At 28.9% G+C, this 8,004-nt stretch overlaps 1 pseudogene; it reads right to left on the reverse strand.

The window, feature by feature from the left end:
* Positions 1 to 1,026: 1,026 nt before the first annotated feature.
* The window catches only part of LOC105114796 (cytochrome P450 81E8-like), a 7,656-nt pseudogene continuing 678 nt past the window's right edge, over positions 1,027 to 8,004 (reverse strand).

An 8,004-nucleotide genomic window follows, 5' to 3' on the forward strand; every position in this document is an offset into this window, starting at 1 on the left:
TTTATTTAAAATAAATCTTTTTTAATTATAAGAGCCGACATAAACTTAACATGCGTTTTAAAAACACTTTTAATAACAATTTTTGTCATGTTATCATCAAACTTAAATCTTAGTTTATTTTACATCTTTTCTAATTTAAAATCGATGTAAGTTTAATAATTCTCTTCTAAAATAAAATAAAAATAAATTTAAAATTATGTTGACTAGCTTTCATCAAGGTTTTTTAATTTAACAATATTTTTACTAGAATCTGCATTCTTATAAATATATAAAAAGTCTTTTATTTTTTAGAATTGATGTTGAAAAAGTTTGTGAAAATAATTAAAATATTTTATAAAAATTAAATTAAAAGAAAAATAAATATTAAAAATAATATTTCATCTGGAATGTTGTAATAAGGATAACATTGATCTTTCTTTGTGCATAAAAAAAAGAAGAAGGAAATTCCCATTATATCATATAAACTAAAAAAATAAAAATCAACATAAAAAACACTTTAATAACCTAACAACAATAATAGATGTATGATATTATTAAAAAAAAAATTAAAACAACTTAACTCTTACTTTGCTCATCTAACCTCTTTAAATTATTTGAATAGCTTTGATTAAATTTATGATTTAACATTTAGGAACTCATTGAAAAATTCATTCAAGTACACAATTATATTTACTTGAAAATACAATGAAAAACAACTTTGGATTAAAGATTTACCGGTAAGAAAATAAAACGCATGGATCGAAAAAAAATTTCAACAGATTTGAAGGACTGAAATTTATAATATAAGAAATTTCATGAACAATGTTAATTTTTAAAAGCTTTAGTAACATCAACTATCAAAAGAATATGATGAAAATGTAATATATTAAATTGACAATAAAATAAAAATAGTGAAAAATCTTTTAGATAAAAAATATAGAGTACGTGGATTTACCAAATCATTCACTCAAGAGTCAAATCTTGAAGAGGATGACAACAAAGTTCCGCACACTTATATGTAAGTAATAGCATGCGTGCTAAAACACCTCAACACAAAATCCTATCCATGATTGGACGTGATTTGCAGATGGCCTCCAGAGGCACTACTTTCTGCAACGTTATCCCTCTTCCTTCTGTCATGTCAACTTCCTTCTCCCTGACCCTTTTCCATTCAAAGCATTGGATCAATGACCCCAACGTGGAACCCACTACTCGTTGTGCTAGGCCTGAACCAGGACACGACCTTCTACCGCACCCAAATGCTATGAGCTTACGATCCTCTCCTTCGCTGTGATCAAATCTATCAGGTTTAAAACTGGTTGGATTATCCCAGACTGGAGGATCTCTATGTATAGCCCATTAACCAGTAAGATTGTGTCACGAGGAACATTGTGTCCTCCAATGCTGCAACTATCTGATGACACGTGAGGAACCAGAAGTGGAGCTGCTGGATTTAACCGTAGGGTCTCGGAGATGATATTTTGAAGATATTGTAATTTCGAGAGATGGGTTTCGTCCAGCAAGAATTCTCCCCCAACTTGAGTGTCCAGTTCGTCTCTAGCCTTCTTCATTGTGTTTGGATTGTTGAGTAGGTTGGACATTGCCCATTCCAATGTCACTGCTGATGTATCAGTACCTGCTCCTAGCATTACCTGTTGTAGAATGATGATTGGAAACAGAGATGTTGAAAATTATTTTTGAAAATGATTTCTGGAAACGAAAAAAAATAAATGTTAGTGGCACTAAATAATGAAAATCATTACCTGTTGTAGAATGATGATTGGAAACAGAGATGTTGAAAATTATTTTTGAAAATGATTTCTGGAAACGAAAAAAAATAAATGTTAGTGGCACTAAATAATGAAAATCATTACCTGTTGTAGAATGATGATTGGAAACAGAGATGTTGAAAATTATTTTTGAAAATGATTTCTAAAAACGAAAAAAATATGTACGTTATTGACAGCAAATAATGAAAATTACTAAAAACTTCTTTGGGTTGTTTTTCTTATTATGTACTTCACACTTTTCACTGTATAAAGAGGCTCTCTTATTCATTGAATTAATTCCAAAAAATTCCAACAACACGGACAAACTTCCAGGAAGCCATTTCCGTGTCACCTCCTTTCCCATTCTTTACATAATTAACACATAAATAATTCACATAACATTCATATATCAAATACTATTACAATCATTTACCTATACCCACACTGATAAAGTCCCAGAAAATTTTAGTCTAGGTATAGAATTCCTGGGTTGAATAATAAGTTAATTAATTGATCTTAATAATTATATTCATTCTTCCTAACCAAGGTATTTTTTTAGCATATACTTTATATTTGGAAGACCAAAACGGCTTGTGACTAGTACTTATAAAAGATCTTTTTTAGTAGAGGTGAGAACTCTCTGATGTTTAATTAAGTATATTTTTAAAAAGATGCTTTAAAAATATATATGTAATAGAGAATAAAGATTTTGAAATTTTATTCTGAAGATCTCATGGTGTATTTATAACCATTGTGCCTTGTTTTTATGTGAAGAGAAGGTTCTGGAGTGTAAACCTTAATAGTTTTTAATGAGTGATAAATATCTCTTACACATGTATTAATGTTTGATAGAAATATGGTGTGTTTTTAGAGGACTTTTATACACCTAAAAGGTGTAGGTAGATTAGGGTCCAAAATATTAGATATAACTGAGTTCATAAAAGTTGAACTCTTTTTTTAGACAAGATCTAAGAGAGGAGGGTTATTGCTTTATGCGTGCCCTAAGTAAGATGATCATTTCAGCATGCTTAAGGGAGGATGATATTTTCTTGGGTGTGCCAATGGTGGATAGTTATTTCATTGAACATGCCAAGAGAGGATGATAGTTATCTTGAACTTGGTTGATTGTCAAGTTCAAATGCAATAAACTTGGTTGTTTACCAAGTCCAAATGCCTTGGTCTGACATGTTTGTCAGACTTGCTTACCTTGGACTTGGCTAAATAAATTCAATTATAACATGTCAGGCCCACATTATCTCATTCTCTTGGACGTGCCAAGGAATGATGGTCATTTCATTGATTGTACAAAGGTAGGATGGTCATTCCATTAAACGTGCCAAAGTAGGATGATCATTACTTATTAGTACTTAAAACTACATTTTTATCAAGGTTTTATATCATTTTATTGTCTACATTTTTATCAAGGTTTTATATCATTCTATTATACATAAAGTATCATTAAGCTCCCTATCTTAAACATGTTTTATAATAACAAGTCTGATAATATAAGATATCTTTAATTTATGGTAAATACTCATTTTAAATGCAGTTATATCTCACAATTTAAATGATTGATTGATGTGTTTAATTATTGAAATTAAAAAGACAAAGAGAGGGCTAAGCTTAAAAAATAGATGTTGGTTCAATTCAAACTGGAATATCATTCGGTTATTGGATCATAAATGGAACTATAGAACATGAATTTAGGTCTGTCTATATGGATGGAAATCTAAGACATAGGCTTAAAACTTTCATGAAAGTTCAAGATTTAAAATGATCATTTTCAAGTTTAAATTATAGCAATAAAAGAGAAGTTGGAATCTGTCCTGCAATCCAGACATTGTTCAGTGTTCAGCTCATATCTCGAGTTTTAGAAGTCTAAATGAGCTCATTCTTGTCTTGTTAGAAAGCTGAGACAAATGTCTAGAACTTTTATGAGACTATCTGTTCAAATTATAATGTTAGCGATGTTTTTTTTAGACAAGAAGATAATGATTATTACTAATTCAAAAAGTGGTCACTCACTCAATAATTAGTCATCAAATCAATAGTTTTGAATTTGAGCATATAAAAGAAGGTATTTTTCATACATTTATATATTTTGGTTTTAAGATCAAGAACATATTCTTGCTTTTTTTCTTTATGTTTTTGTAATGTATAAGTTTTGCTTTCATTAATCTCTTGTTTATGCTTTTCATCATAACTATGTTCTTATCTAGTTTATTTATGTTTTTCTTGTTTATAATATTTAGCTAAGTTTATTATATCAATGTAAAAAGGTTTCACTAATGGTGTTAGAAGAGGTATAATATAAATTCAACATGGACTTTAATGTTTATATCCAAGAAGTTTGTTATTAACATATCTTATCTTTTTATTTTACTAATTTTTAATACCTTGCTTGCTAAATGATTAATCTAGATTTGTGTTGTACAACCATTGACACAACAAATACTTGGCACTTTTATCGCCTACTATATGATATAACCGACACCTGTGCTATGAAAGAAACTTAATATGTTGTTAATATAAGTTAACATCATGAATTCATGACAATATTTAAAAGTATGGTGTTACTAAAATAAAATAATTAATATGATCATGTTAAAAATTTATAATGAGCTATTAAGGATAAATCATCTAATTGGAACCTCATTTATGTGTGGTTTTCAGTTGATTAATAAAAAGAGTTTATACTATACTTATTTCTAATACTATTAGTGGATTCCCTAACATTGATAATTGCTTTTATCTTTGATTAATACTCACATCAATATCAAGTCTCAAAAGTTCTCTTCAACTCGTTTTTATTGCTTGTTTATAATCTTATATAGTTCACCTCTCTGTGGTTCGATCTCGGTCTTGTCGGGTTATTTATTACTTCGACACTCCTGCACTTAAGATAAAACATCAATCTTTTGATCGTGTCAATTATCTTAGGCATGCCAAGAGAGGATGCACATTTTCTTAGGCATGTCGTGTCCAATCACATCTAGGTCTGGCTAGTGTCAAACCCAATGAGGCTTGACACACTACTAAACTCAATTATATCGAGGCTTGGCATGCTCTTAAGCCCAGCATGCCTTCACTACGGCGTGTTTTTTTCCTAAAAATTTAGACTCATGGGTTTTTCTTGAATCATGTTTTTGGTAAAGATATACTGATAAAATTTTGGTTCATCAGTAGCCCACCACTTTTTGTGATATAATAACATGTAAAGACTTTAATTAACTTCCCAGTTCAGGTAGAGTGATGAGTTTTGCTTTTATAAAAAAGATGTGTAAGCTAGGGAAAATGCAAAACATTATGTTTTTGGACTGAGATAAATTATTTCATAAGTAAAATACCAAGAATCTGAAAGAAAAAAATCTACAAGATTAAGGATATCATGTATATCATTTATGAAAACTCCTAAGTGGTTGTGTGCAACTTAAAAAGGGTGAGCCTATACTTATAAATTTATAAGTGATTATAGGTTCTTTGAAGAGTAGAAACTTGTATATTTCTCAGCATTGTCATATGGCTTAAAAGCCCTCCATTGAAGAGTAGTCATCATGATTTGTTTTTATGATTAATATTTTTGATAGGGCATGAGAGCACCCAATTAAAGAGTGTTGATTAGATGATGTTGCTATTTTTAGTATAGAGACCAAGTTTATCCTTTGGAGAGTTGTGCATACAGCAATGACGAGACTACATCTATCTCTTTAAGATTAATGCATATAATACTAAGAAGATCAAATACATTTCATGAAGAGCTATGCAAATAACATTGAGGAGACTATATCAATCCCTTGAAGATTGGTAAATATAACACTAGAGAGACCAAATTCATCTCATGGATAATGATGCATATAATATTGGGAAGACTACATTTATCCCTTAAAGAGTGGTGTATATATCATTAGGAGACTAGGTTCATCTTATGGAGAGTGGTACATATAGCATTGACAAGATCATATCTATCCCGTGGAGATTTGGTGCATATAGCGCTGGGAAGATCATGACACGACCAAAAGATTAATGTCTTCTCCCAAATGAAGGAGTGTCGAAGTAATAAATAACCCGGCAAGACCGGGGTCGAACCATAGGGAGGTTAATTGTACAAATTATAAACAACAATTATAAACCACAATAATAGCAATAACAACAATAACTATAATAATAATAATAATAATACTAGTAGTAGTAGTAGTAGTATTAGTACTAATAATAATAATAATAATAATACTAGTAGTAGTAGTAATAGTAGTACTTATAATAATAATAAAAAAAATAAAGAAGACGATGAGAACTTTGAGATGGAATATTAACGTAAAGATTTAACAACGATAACAATAAATGTCAAGGTTAGAGGATCTACTAATGGTATGTCAAACAAGTATAGTATAAACTTTTATTATTCAATTGGAAAACCACACATAAAGGAGGTTCCAATCTGATTATAGATTGTTAACATGATTATTTTAGTCATCTTATTTTATTAACGCTAATACTTGTAAATCTCGTCAAGCATTCATAATTATAACTTATGTTAACAACAAATCAAGTTCCTTTCATAGCTCAGGTGTCAGTTATACCATACAGTATGGGTTATGAAAGTGCCAAGCATTTGTTGTACCAAGTGTTATACAACATAAATCAAGATTAGTCATTTAACAAGCAAAGTATTAAAGAGTGAACAAGATAACAAATACAAAACATGTTAGTATCAAACATTAAAGTCCATATTGAGTTTACACTATACTTATTCTTACACCATATAAAAAAATAAAATACTTATTTAGTGTGTGTGTGTGTGTGTGTATTATGTCTTATTTTCATACAAATATGAAAGTAGATTTAAATTTCAGTGCGTATTTTTTCTTTTACTTTACATAACTAATTTTCATTGGACTGAATCCATTGATATACATGAAGATGAAGATAAGGTATCAATCTTTTGTATAATTAATGCAATAAATTAAGTTTATTTGATTTTAATAATTCTTAAGTACTATTCTCAAAAAGAAATAATGGTAAGTACCTTTACTCTAAAAGAAATAATCTATTAATTACCTATAAATTGTGTAAAGAAAAAAAATGCTAGAACATTTTCTCACACATCACTTGCAATTTCCAACTTGCTTTGCAGAATTAAGAAATTAAGATAGGGAGTATACTAACCAATACAAGGTCTTTGATAGTCTCATCTGTATAATACTCGGGTTGTGTGACTTGCAGAGTGATTAGTACTTAAAAGTGTATTTTTATTAAAATTTTATATCATCATTTTGCACTTGAAGTATTAATAACTTCTTAATTAAAGCATGTTTTATAATAACATATCTAATAATATAAGATACCTTTAATTTATGGTAAATATTCATTTTAAATATAAGTCTATCACATAAATGAAAGGATTGATTGATAAGTTTAAAAACTGAAATTGAAATGACAAAGAGATGGCCAAACTTAGAAAAGAGATGCTGGTGCAGTTCAAACCGGAACACTGTTTGGTAATTGGGTCACATTTGGAGCTGTAAATCTTGAATTTAAGTTTACTTTATATGGATGGAAAGGTAAGACATTGGCTTATAACTTTCATCTTGTTTATTTATGTTTCTCTCTTTTATTCTATTTAGTTAAGTTTATTATGTCAATGTCAAAAGGTTATACTAATGGTATAAGAACAAGTATAGTGTAAACTTAACATAGATTTTAATATTTGATATTAACATATTTTGTATTTGCTATCTTGTTCACTCTTACTACTTTGCTTGTTAAGTGGTTAATTTTAGATTTATGTGTATAACACTTGGTACAAAAAATACTGGGCATTTTCATAGCCCAACCGTAAGGTATAATCTACACCTGTGCTATGAAAGAAACTTGATTTGTTGTTAACATAAGTTATAATTATGAATGTCTGACAACATTTACAAGTATTAGCATTATTTGAATAAGATAACTAACATAATCATGTTAACAATTTATAATCTGATTGGAACCTCCTTTGTGTGTAGTTTCTAATTGAATAATAAGAGTTTATACTATACTTGTTTGACATACCATTAATGTATCCTCTAAATTTTAACATTTGTTATTATCATTGTTTAACCGTTATATTGATTTTTCATCTTGAAGTTCTTATCAACTGTTATATTGATTTTTCATCTTGAAGTTCTCGTCAACTTCTTTTTCTTCTTTTTTTTTCTTTATTATTATTATTATTATTACCATTATTATTGTTGTTGTTATTGTTGTTGTTGTTGTT

This window comes from Populus euphratica, unplaced genomic scaffold (assembly GCF_000495115.2).
Source record: "Populus euphratica unplaced genomic scaffold, PopEup_1.0 scaffold585.1, whole genome shotgun sequence".
In the NCBI taxonomy this organism is placed as follows: Eukaryota; Viridiplantae; Streptophyta; class Magnoliopsida; order Malpighiales; family Salicaceae; genus Populus; species Populus euphratica.